This window comes from Netta rufina, assembly GCF_964035555.1.
Source record: "Netta rufina genome assembly, chromosome: 4".
NCBI lineage: Eukaryota > Metazoa > Chordata > Aves > Anseriformes > Anatidae > Netta > Netta rufina.
The window spans coordinates 73188227-73201816 of NC_140127.1; the positions used below are offsets into that span (position 1 = coordinate 73188227).

The window sequence follows — 13590 nt, forward strand, 5'->3', positions numbered from 1 at the left end:
AAGAGAAATGGATCGTACATACTGTGTATACACAGAAAATCTATATGTATTTTTTTCTATTTTTTATATTTTGATTTGAGCAGCCTGGATTATGAATTTGATAATTTTCTCTCCTATGTGAAATAATGTCTCAACCTTACAAACTGTGAAGAAAACTTACCTATACACAATATTTACTCAATTACCCTTGCCATGATGTTTTTAAAATACTATTTTCTAAAATCCCAATACAGAATGAAGAAACATATTACAAGAAGGCAAACACAATTATACTGTCTACTGTAGATGCTAGACTGGTTTATTCCATGTTCTGTAGAGAAACATCTGGAAAATCTGTTCTGCGATGAAAAGTAAGGAGTGTGGCGTATGATAGATACCAAAGGCAGAAGAATATTTTACAATTTCTGCAGTTGATAGTCAAGAAATAAACCATGAAAATGGTTATAGGGAAAATGTCACTGTAGATATGAAAATAATTATTTATATTTAATATTAGGCTACAGTTGTGGCAGTTGAAGTGCAATATCTATCCTAACATTCACCATTTGATTCAGATTTTAATGGCACCTCCTTGGTAATGTTGCATTTGAAATCTCTGAACATAGCACTAAGGGAAAGTCCAGTCAGCAAAAAAAAATAAGATGTGAATGTGAATGTGCTTGTGAGCCATCCAAGTAACGCGCTGAAAGACTTTGTCCTTGACAAGCACAAAGAAAAGCCAAACACCTGTCTGCCTATTACCCATTACCTCTCTCTTTTTAATATCAAACGCCACTGCATTTCAACAGATATTTCAGACTGTAAAGACACGGAAAGAGAACAAATGCTCATATACTATGCCATTAAATTTTGTAAACTTCACAAGATCATTCTTAAAAAACAGAAATGGGAGAGCTAGCAATTTGTTTTAGGATCACAGATCCAAAGCCTCATCTATGTTCATATTTTACCTTACCATCAACATGAGAAGATTTTCCAAACTGGAAAAAAAAAAAAAAAAAGAGAGAAAAGAGAAAAAAAAAAAGTTGTTTTTACTTATTAAGGAAGCTGCATATTTCAGAAACATTTGCTTGTAGGAGTAGGATAGGGGCATAGACTGCTACTGCACTACTTTTGAGCAAGGGCTCGCAGCAGGAAAAGGTATTTGCATATGGTACCCCCTCATAAATACCATGCTCACACCACTAAAATGAGCTGCTGGATTTTAATGGCTATTAGCTGTAGGAGCACTGCAGTAGAAAGTTAGCTTGATGCTTTGTTTGTGCTCCGTATTTTAATCGGAAATCACTAGCAACAATCTCCCTGATGCATGAAATCTTCAGGAGACATTTCTAAACCTGATTTTTCACTGGTGTGCACAGCAACTCAGTGGGGTCAACGGAGAAAAATATACAGTTGCATCGTTTGGGCAGGGGGAAGATCTTCAGATACATGTTCTGCTTTTACTAATAGGTGCACAAGGTCTTTTCAATACTGGAATGGAATTTTTGATGAAGCGCCTGGTGGCGAATTTGAAATACTAGCCTGGGGGCCCCGATGAGACATAATTCATTCCAGTAGCTAGAACAAATCTAGCTTCTACATCCATTCCTCTAAAGTCATTATTGACCCAAGGGAAAATGCTAGCCTTAAGCAAGTTTTAATAAAGACTCTGGTGGAGTAGTTTCTGTAGCACTAAATGCGATAATGAGCAACAAGCCACTTGGCTGCAATAGACCCAGGACCTGTATATAACCTGAAAGTCAGTTTTCTAAGGTTCTTGGGATTCTTTCCAGAGATGAAACAGACATTCAAAAGAGATTTAATTACCTTGCTCTCTAATTTGTTACATAAAAATCAGTCAGGCTTAAATAGACCGATATTCTGCTTGTCCTATATGAGCATAATTTATTTTAATACTGTTTCTGTGAAGTAAAAATGTCCACAGAGTAATAAAGTCTGGGTTGAAAACTAAGGATTTTACTAAACCAATAAAAGCACGAACATCTAAATCTGGCCTTAAACATTGCTGTGCCTTAGAAATTTTTGCAGTTGATTTTAAACAATAAATGTTTGTCTCTGTCTCTGACCATAAGACGGAGCATCAAATAGCATCACTGATGCTATAGACTTTGGCAGTTTGAGTTTCCTGCATGATTACTGAAAATGTTCTGTGGAAGAAGTAGGTAAACAAAAACAACAGCAACAACAACAAATCTGCTAAGTAACATGTATTCTTTTGAAGTTAGACCTGCTTTTCATTTATATATACATATTTTTATATATATATATATATACATGTATATATACGGTTCCTCCCTCTGTCCCTTTTTGACCATCAACTGCAAAATAAAACCTTGCTAGTTAGTGGAAGGGATTTGAAAATTAAACTGCAGTCTTGATACAGAGAGTTAGAGAAAGGATCCTTTGTGTGACTGTTATGATCATTAGTCTCCAACCCAGGCAGAGCAATCACAACCTTTTGTGCCTGTTGATGTCTGGCATTCATTCACAGAGAGAGATGCTTTGTTTTATGTCTTGAAATTCTACATGCAAGTATTTAAGTTGTGAAAGTCAGCAGAGGAAAATGGAGAAATAGACTCCTCTACACTGATGCTTTAATAACACAATTGATGGGACAGAATAAAAGCACAGAGGGGAATCTGAGAAAATCCTCATCTCTAACACGACACTGAAAGCCCTGGGTCCTACACTTCCCCTCACCCAAGACAATCCTCATCATCGCCATATTCATAAAAAAATATCATTTGCAACTTTTTAAAAGTTTAATCAAGTATTTACTGTGCACAGTGAAAATAAATAATTTGATATTTAGGATAAAGAGATACAGACTAGATTGTTTAGTCAAGCTATCAAACTTAAAGCTAGCACATTGTATTTTCTGCCGATCCATTCATTTGTTTCACATTAAAAATAAAAATAAAATTGGGTACTCATCCTTTTTATGAAAACTCCTAAAATGTTTTTAAAAGTTATGGGGGATTCAGTGTGTGCTTTATGATCCAGGAGAATTGGTGCTTACGGGTCTTTGGTGCTTTTTTTTTTTTGGTACTATTTGAGTTCAAATCAGATACTATGTAGTGATTTCAATAAAAGTAAAATTGAACCACGTTTCTGTGAAACTTTTAGCCATTTATATAGATGAGATGCAGCAGGCAGGGGGGCGGGGGACACAGAAGAGATTTCTAGTTTGAATGGAGATGAAATGTCAAGAAGACCGGAGTTGCCATCTACTGGAATGTGCAAAGAATGACAACTGACATGTAAAAATCCTGAACTGAAAGCATTAGTCATTGTAATGGTTTAGGTACACCGTATATTGCTTCATAATGAAATAATGAAATATATATATGTATTTATATATATATGAAGGAAACCCCCAAAGACAAAGAATTATTCTCTAATTTTTGAATAAGTCAGAAGATGCATGAGGAGGCTGTGTAAAAGCAATCTCATTTGTTTTTTATCCACATGCAGCAAAGATTATATTTATCACTTCTCATCAGAGCATAGATAATTCCACTTCCCAGTTAAAAAAAAAAAAAAAAAAAAGAATGTCAAAAAAAAAGATAATGGTAAATTCTTCAAATAGGACCATCTAATCACAGATGCATTTTTAAATCACCACTTCTTAATGCAAGAAAATACTATGGAATATCCTCAGTTGATGAAACAATGACAGACATAACAGCAATCTTCTTAAAAGTTGCTTATCATCACAGACAGATACTCAATATTCACTGTGCAGTTCCAACAATATGCAATAAGTTCACATGCAAGAAAAATAATACTCTTCTGTTCGTAGACAACGTAAAGTAGATTTTTTATTTCCTACATACAAGTCATGCAAAAGATAATAGCCCAATTACTTACACAAGTAAATTCATAAAACAAATGTTTACAACCAGGCAGATAAATAGACAAACCAAATCTCTGCAGGACAGGTCAGAGGAGAAAAGAAAGCAAAAAGTCCTTAAAATGCTATGAATGAAATTGCACAAAATTAGCAGGAGACATGATGTCAATGACAGCTATAGCCTAGAAATTCAGCCCATTTGTGTAGACACAAGCACAACGTGTCCCATCTCACAAGGCCAAAACCTAGATAAAACCAATTCAGATGCATTGAGATGTTTTGAAACCAGTTTATTATTTTCTTATATTAAGTAAGGATGTTTATTAGTCTATTATTAAATCTTATATATGAAGTGACAGGACAGAAGTCTCTGACATGTGAACTATGTTATTATGATTAATGGAGTTCATACATAAAGGGTCATTTCTCTGGAAAACGTCAGATTGAATAATTACTGGAATTAATCCCAAAGGGCTTTAGAAAATTTTCTGCCCAGTTTCAAGTCACATTTTTATCACATTTTTCTTTTGACTAGAGGGCGATCTTTAATTGCAGTTTTAAGTAAAACAAGTACTGTAAGCAATTCATCAAACATTATGAAAAACGATGTATTCCTCTAACAGTCCTTGAAAGTAGCTAATTCACTTTTTACCATCATCTCTAGGCAATATAGCAAAATTCAATCCATAAATAAACTGGTTCTGTTCTGCTTCTGAAACAAAAAAGCATAGTGTCCATATTTTTCATGCATCAGATTAGGTCTAGAATATCCTAGAATTGATATATTGGAATATTACTGGCAATATTATTAAGATAAGTAGAGAACAGATGATAGCATTATTTGGTCTCTCGGATTTCTGAAATCTAATCAGTATTTAATGGACACAACGGTGCCAGAAAATCCAGAAAGTCAGAGAACATATCTCAAAAGACTCAGCTGAATGTGTTTCAGGGAAGTATCCCAAGGTCAGCATTACTTTGCAGTGCTGCAGAAGCATCCAGTGGACTCCACAGTCCAGCAGACTGAGGACCGTGGAAAAATAGCACCTACCAAAAGTGATGTTTTATTTTTTTTTCTCCCCCTTTTTATTTTTGGGACATGGGGGTGGGGGAGGATAACTGCTTTTTAAACTGCTGTCGATACTATTTTCTTTGGTCAGAAGATAAAGCAGCAAATACCTCCCAACCTCATTTGCTATCTCTATCATTAGGGAAGCTTCTTCCCATTACATTTTCAATATCTTCTGAAGCTCATTGCCTTCATGGTTTTCATGGCCAGGAAAACAGCTAGAAGGGACTTCTACTGACCTAATATCAGTGCATGGTTCAAGCTCACCTAAGAGGCTGTAGGAAGCCAATGTTACCAAACCTCATTTGTACTGATTACTTTTCTGATACAATTGTAATTCAACTATTCTTTTTCAGCATTTATTGCCATGAGCATCCAAGCTGTGTTGATTATTATCATATTCATTAGGACATAGCAAAAAGAGATTCCTGCCATGCTGAGTGTTATACAGGAAGACACAATCCTTGAAATCAAAGGCTGGAAACAGAAAACAACAACAACAACACAATAGATCAATAGATGTAGGAAGACTAAAGTCTTAGAAAAAGCAGTAAAACTTGTATAGAAATAGAAGAAGCAGAGTGAGGGTCAGGACATATAATACCGCTTCCAGGATGTTATTCTTTTTTTCTTTTTCTTTTCTTTTTCAAGCTACCAATCTTTATGTGCCTCTCCCTGCTCAGTAACTGAACTCTGGCATATTCAGCAATCACTACCATGGCTCACTTAATCACTTTTAGTCCCCTACTTGCTTGTTCCCCAAATGGACCCACTTGAGCAATGTGTGTATTGATGCCAGTACAAGCTACAGGTGGATGGAGGATGATGCTGGGGGAGACCTGGGAGAAGGATCTCTGCCCATCTCCCCCATGGCTGGGAGGAGAAGTGGAGTCACTGCGTACAACATGCTGTGGGACACGAACCTTCAGCCTGAGTTTATAGATTATGCCACAGAGGTACATAATTCAAGAATTTCAAACCAATAATTTCTCACATATTTAGGATTGCTCTTTGGAATATTACCAATATAATCATGAGAAATGGTTATTCTTCCACAGACATGCATGAACATACAGTAGTATCCATTTAAATATATACACACATTTTCAAAGACAAAAATCTCTAAATAATGGGGAAAGATCTACAATATATCTTGAGCCACAGGCATTTCATGGATACTGACCTTTGATTTTGATTTAGAGGCTCTAACTAATAAAGCTTGGCACTACACCAAATCTGAAGAAGAAAATCAAGCACTCTCTTGTCAAATTATAATTAATTTGCACTACAAAAAAAAAAAAAAAAAGAGCAGAAGTAAGCCAAGTGTTCTTTAAAAATGGTCTCTAGAATTCCAAACAAAGTAAAATATCGTACATCTTGAAAACAGGCTGAGCCTTTCCAATTTTTTCGAGTTGATTATGCATTTCTCCATTCACTTAAAATATAAACTGAGGATAAGTGATAAAACTTATAAACTCTACACATTACATAAATATTGAAGAATTAAAATTACAGCAGTAGAAGAGGAAATATGATGCTATTTAAACATATCTGAAGCAAACCCTGTGGTTTTATTACTATTTGCCCTCAAATCTGCTGTTTCACCTGTACGAACATATATAATGTGTAGGTAACTTGCATTTTTGTTATTGTATATGTGTTGCTAACATGGTTTACATACGCCTCTTCTAGCTTTGCAGGTAAATTCAGGATCTTTGGGATCTTTGGGAATGTTTACAGGGTTGAGTATACCTTTCTACACATTTATTGAGTGTAAAAGAGCAACACAAACCTTTGATTACATTGTACATTTCTTCCTTATAAGACATAAAACTTTAGTGTAGGCACACAAACACCTTGAAATAAAACTAAACATGAGGCAGGAAGGCACATTTCAAAGCCTGCCATTGATTCTCACAAAACTAAATTAGCTGTTGAGTAAAGCTGGGTTTCTAAGATTACATATACACCACACACAACCCCCACCTTATGAAACTGCTTCATATTGCTTCAGTATTTTTAAGCTTTAAAAAAAAAAAAAAAAAAAAAAAAAAAAAAAAAGGTCAAGATATTGTCTTTTTTTAGACGGCATGACCATCTTTTGTTATGCCTTTAAATATGTCCTTCTGAGCCTCCTGACCCATGATTATTGCTCTTAGACATTACATCAGTTGCAAATAATACGTAATTAAGCCATAAATATTTCAGGTAGTCAACAAAGCGTCTTAAGTTTGCAAAAATCACAATGACTTCTGTCTGAAATGTGAGGCTGCAATCTGCTTTATGCATTATGACTTCTCTGTAATGATTCAGATTCCTCCTAATATCCCAATGAAACTCAATAGAGAAACAAGCATGATTTCAACAAATTTTACTGAGTTTTCCCTTCAGATTATGGCTATCATCAGAGCAGAAGGAGAGAAACATAAAAACACTGTCTTTTCTAACTGCCAAGATATACCAAGAAACACATTGAGAATAACTGAGAATAATGTAGTCTGCCAAAGAGCCGATTGCCTGTTTGCTACAGGCATTCTGCTACAGTCCAACATTTCTTTCCATGACTCCAAAAGCTAGTTCATATTGTTCAGGCCTTCAGTAATCCCACAAGTCAGATCCAGGAATATTTCTGTAACTTCCAGGTAGCAGTATCGAAAAGCATTGTTGCCTTCCCCACAAAGCCTTTGGAGTCAATTGAAATGGTATCCTCTCTAATGGAAGAAAACTCAATAAAAGTCTTTATTTGATTCTAAAATTCTTGTTTCATGGTGACTTTAGCATCAACCTATATTTATTGTAGTTAGGTATCTACAGAAGCCAGCATAAGGCTAGTTATCTTTTCTGATTGTACATTAAAATACATTTGGAAAGGAGCAACAACAACAACAACAGAAAGATTAACAACCGTTTGTCTAATACTGAGAAGAACAGATTTTCTGCTCTGGGAAAATTTTCCGAGAGCAATTCATCCATTTGTAAAAAGACCTTCTAGGATACTGCCAGGAACAGCTTTTAATTTGTTCATCCTAGCTTTTAATAATTGATTTCATAAATGCCTCTCAATTCTCCCTATTTCCTGAAACTTAAAGACTTTGTAAAGTCTTTACTGCCACCAAAATTATGTCCTCAACAAAAAACGTAACAGTTTTGCATCAGGAAGGCAATCCCAATATAATATGAATGACTACTACAGCAGAAGTGTGTTGGCATGGTTATATTTGTGTCCCCAGATGAGACTTTCCAACTTTCTGAGCAACACAAGTCTTTCCAAGGGAAGGGCACGTAGCACCTGTCTAACTTATGGGCACATGATAGGTTTAGGGCCACAACTGATTTGGCTACAGGTGAGTTTTCAATATCCTAAGCAACTCTGCTATTCTGCCACTCTGCTGTGTATTCACGGTTCCACCATTTGACCTCTCTCTGGTTTGATGAATCTGAGTAAATAGAGCAATGATAAAATAACTGACAAACCAACCAAAACAAGATGCAGTGGTGTCAGCAGCCATCTTGGTTAGCTACATCCAAGTGAGAAAACAGAGTAATTTCAGTGAAAATGAGTCCTGAAATGCAAATAATCAAGCATTTAACATTGTATTTTATTAAAAAAAAAAATAATCCTTATGGATGAACTAGGAAAGGCAGAAGAGAGCAAAGCAGATATATTCAGGTATATGGATAAACTCTGGCCCTCTTTGCTCTTAAACTAATTGGAAATCAACTACTTTCAATTCAGTGGCACCTCCAGAAATGCTTGGGAAGGTCTTGAAACAAACAAACCTTTCTGAAGCATCTTTCTTGCTTAGCTTTTCTGAAGGTGTAACTAATTGATTTCTAATTAAATATGACTAAAACTATCACAAATGCTAATCATTGCTCTCTGCAAATGCTTACTCCAAGACTTCCCAAGACATTTTTAGAGATATAAATTAGCAAGAGTTAATTGAAAACCAAGGTAAAATTTTTCACTTTTCCTATAAACCAGGAGTTCCAACAACCTGGCAACCTGACTGTAATACAACAGTCTTAGTTTGACCAAGATGCTAAAAGATCTTCAACAATGTGTTGATTATTGACAAAAGGAGATATTTTAAATTTTGTAACATAACTTATCTTTCCATTACACCTAGACACTCACAACCAATAACACTGCCTAGAACATTGACAGAGCATTCAGAAATCCATCTGTAATTTCACAGATACCTAAGAGAGTCAGTAACTGTCTAGCTTATTCAAGTATTCTACTAGTAATGAACAGAGGAGAGAGACACTTCATCTTATCACTAATATATATATTTTTTAATTGACATTTTCACACTGCATTGACAATTCTGCACATAGGTCTCTTCCATGAGTGGCTTAATAGAGCTATACATGAATATCTACTGTTGAACATGGCTGATGATCACAATGGAGTGGCTGTACTGAGAGTTAAAGTGTTTATCACATTGTCAAAAACAGTAAGATGATTTACATTAGAATATCTATTGTTTAAAGGTAGTAAAAAACTCAGTGTGTCTGCTTGGCACTGCAAGAAATGAATGGTAATTATCACTATTACTTTAGCATCTTGAGTAGCCAGGGCTATTTTGTTCAAAAGCTTGTGTAATACAGTTCATTTTTACATTTGCTAAAAGAGACAAGTTATACAGGTGATGGACTTCTTATTACCTGAAACCCTAAATTTTATGTAGAAGGGACAGCTAACCAAATGTCAGGGATGTCCAAGATATAAATATCAGAGAAATAACAGATTTAATTTGCTTTACTCAGTCACATCTTTTCCTTCCCTTTTCTGTTTTTAAATGTTTCTTTTATATGAAATGCCATGGTTCAGTGCACCTGAAAATTAAAGACTACTGTGTAAGATCAAGGTTTGAGTCTGCCCATTCATGAAAGGAAATTAAAATTACTACTAAAAGCCTCACTTTTTATTATACTGATAGAAACCACTCAGAAAATGCCAGAAGGAAGAAGTATACTCAGTACTTTATATACATGATAAACAAGACTATTTGCTGCTGGTGGTTAATACTTGAAAACATGTATACATGCATACTTAGACATTAGGGACCAGATTCTGATTTTGCTTACTCTGTCCCAACCCCATTCACTTGTGATGACTCCAATAGTTTCCCACTTAAACTTTCTAAAACTTTACGTGAGTTGTTCTTCTGTAACCTACTTTATTTTGATTTAATCAATCTCCCTTAAAAATATATAAACTTAGTCTGTGCTTCATAAAATGATCTATAATAGCACATTTAATAAAGCTAATTTAAATCCACTAATTTATAGAGATTTGCCAGAGGCTTTGAAACACCAGAAAATGTGTAAACTTAACAGTTTGGCTGTGATAACAGCTCAGACAGTAGAAATTAAGCCCTTTGCATTGCAGTCATGCTCAAAGTGGATTCCTAGTTTTATTTGAAGAAGTACATCACAAAAAGTTTAAAAACAGAGAAAAACAAATTTACAAAAGGTAATTCAGAGCTAAGCCATATATTCACCAAGGTTTGTCTTTTCAGATCCCCATGCCCCATTTCTCACACTTGGTTACCACTCTGCCTCAGCATCACAGTCCCAAATGTACACTGAGGTCTCTCATTTTAAGACTACCTGGATTGTTTTCTACAAACACATTTTTGGACAAATAAGAGCAGAGTCTCTTGTGCAATAGAGCTCTGACAGAGCTGTGAGATTCTGCTTAGGGCCATTAATTCTGGGTCCCTAATTCTAGTTGTCAGCCTTCCAGCTGATGCTATATAGGTTTTCTACTGTCTGCTCTAATTTCTACCTCTGGCAACCAAATGATAATAGATTATATGCCAGTGTGGGAATAGGCAGATTGGTTAGGATCCAAGCTGTATCCCAGGTGATAGCAAGAAGAAGCATCACAGAAAAAAAGTATTCAGCCCTTCACATTGATGTATCATGGAGTTTTATTTCTACCAGAGGAATTCTTCACTTTATACATAGCATTTAGATGGTAACTAAGTGATCATTATCGTCATCTGATTTGCAGAAAATGTCAGCTTTCCTTCAAGACAGAGATGAAATTTTTAGGGCTACTTTTGCAGATCTGTCTCCAAATTGTTATATGGGAGAGGGAATTGAGACCTACCTCATCAAGACTTGCAGGGTTGCAGTCTTTCAAGTGAAACAGCCTCATCGCTTTGAACCTTTGATCAGTATCTGTAAAGTTCAAATCATCTTTTATTTTATTTTATTTTTGCTAACTGCATCAAAATATTTGGGATTGCAGTCTGGAATGCATTCTTGCACAAGAGCTTTTTTAGTCATTTCTCCTGCTTCTCTGCTCTTTATCCTGCTTCTGTTGTTGCTTTCCCTCCTGCTTTTGTGTACTGAGAAACAGAATTAAGGTGTACTGCAACCAGTGGACACTTGCATAAACAGCCTGCTTTGAACAAGACAGCACGATTTTGGGAGAGGAGGAACACATTCAGCTTTCCTGCCCAAATACTAAAACATACAAGAGGTTCATATGGTGTTAAAGCATCACATTTTTTGCTTTGAGACCCCTGAAAGGCAAGGGCTGTGAATAGCAGAACATGAATAGACTGGATTGGGAGCATTAAAGCACATCAATTCCCAGGTTCTGAGACTGCACTCAAAGTAATTTATATTTGTAATTTATTTAAGAATGGTTTCAGCAAATACATTTCTAATGAATCTCTTTCACGCACTTTTATGAACAAGAGTCTAAGTTTTCCACGACTTCTGCAAAACAACTTTTACTGCATCAAATCACTGCATTCCTTGATCTATACGAACACACACTCACAGCAGCCAGCCACACTCACACACAACGAACAGCTCCAGCATTTCATACCTCTGCAACAAATACTTCAAAAAGAAGATTTTTAAAATTAGCATGGCTGTGAAAAAGCAAGAAAATGAAACAGTTTTGCCCTGCCTCCGGTACTTCGCAACCGATCTTGACTTAAAGAGAACATTAGCACGATCTTCTGCAATTCTTGTATTTCCATGTGAAACTTCTTCATAGAGGATTCGTGCAGAATCGTGAGCTGTCAGCTCTGATCACATTCACCAGCACACAGGCTTTAGACTCTATTTCATAATATGAAAAGATGGCCAGCGTTTTCCTGATAGAAGTATTGTATGTTTTTCAGTCAGTAAAACTTAGAGAGAGCTCATTGTCGATGCATTTCCCATAGATAATGAGGACTGCAAATTACCAGGCAAGATTTTTTTTTTTTTTTTTTCTGGTACATGGAACAAAAAGCAGCACAATCTGCAGAACTTACTAACTGATTGGGTTTTCCACCCCTTCTTTGCATGCTGCCGACACAGCCAGAGCAACCTATATGCTGATCTTATTCCAAAAGCACAGTATTCTTTATACTGCAAGAATAATAGTTTTGTGTGCCGTTACATACACTGCAAGAAAAAAAAAAAAAAAAAAAAAAGCCTTTAGGAAAGGCATGTGCTGAACACACACAAAATATGCAGGATGGAAAACGACCAAATGTAATTAAAGCTTATATGAAAGCAGACATTCCTATTTGCAGAGCTCTGGCTGCATTTCTATGAGAAAGAATGCACAGAATTTCAAATCATGCTCTATTTAGACAATGTCAGAATAAAAACACATTTCCCCCCATCCCCCCCACCCCGAAGTCTCTGAAAGGCAAATCTCATCAACAGAATTAGAGAGAAAAAGCAATCCAAAGATACTGGTTTACATATTCCTTCCCAACCAAGAAATCAAGTATCTCCCTCTCCCGGCTAATGGCTTTATAAATTCAGACTTTAAACAAAAGCAAAAAAAAAAAAAAAAAAAAAAAAAAGAAACCTAATTCTCGAGCTTCCTACTTAGCACTGCCTCGCTGTTGATGATTTGTGCGGCTGTGTGTGCGTGCGTGTTTGAGAAATGGAGAGATAGGCTTAAAGTATTTTCCATTTCATCAAAGAGCATATATTACTTTCCCGGTTCGCTCCGGCGTTTGGTTTTATGCCCACCCCTTTTCCATCTGCCCATGTCTGAGATGCACAGTGCAGGCGTACAATCATGAGCAGCTTACGACACTCAGTGAACACTAGGTGCCTCTGCATGCTCTACCAACATACTGCTCGGCTGAAGGGAAGGGATTCTTGCTGTCTCTCTGCTCTAAGCATCACCTAACAAGCAAAGCGAACAAAGAATGGGAAATAAAGCTACCCTTAGCCGGTCAGTGAATGCATGGTAATCTCTCTATGGAGTAAAGGTTGTGCCGGTCAATGGTCGTTGCAAATGATGGACATTAAACAGATTGCCAAATCCTGTGGAGTCGTTAGTAAAGAGTTTGGAGTTTTTTTCACGCCACAGTGTTAACTGCAGAGAAAAGGACAGAGGGAGAAGGAGAAGATCAAGCTCATGCACATAGTTCTGAAACTTGCAGGTCCTAGGAGTCAGCTAAAAAGCTAGCTGGACAAGCCTTGAGCTCTTTGAGCAGAAGCGAAGTGAGACATTGTGAGCTTGCCAGCCTTGCACAGCACTGAAAGGGACTGAATTTGTAGCACAGAGGGGTCTTTTTTAGCTCTGCATATAATTAGTCCAAACACAAAGGAAGCAACTGAATGGAGGTTGTCACTCTCTGGAAAAGGGTGGGTAAGACACTTTTTAATTAAATTCTTTCATGAA

General features: G+C 36.2%; 1 protein-coding gene across 3 annotated transcripts in view; it reads right to left on the bottom strand.

Moving 5' to 3' along the window:
- Window positions 1–13590, bottom strand: part of CTNNA2 (catenin alpha 2) — a gene marked incomplete at both ends in the record, with an annotated part of 418840 nt that overhangs the window by 141232 nt on the left and 264018 nt on the right. The gene's annotated exons all lie outside the window — the stretch shown is intronic.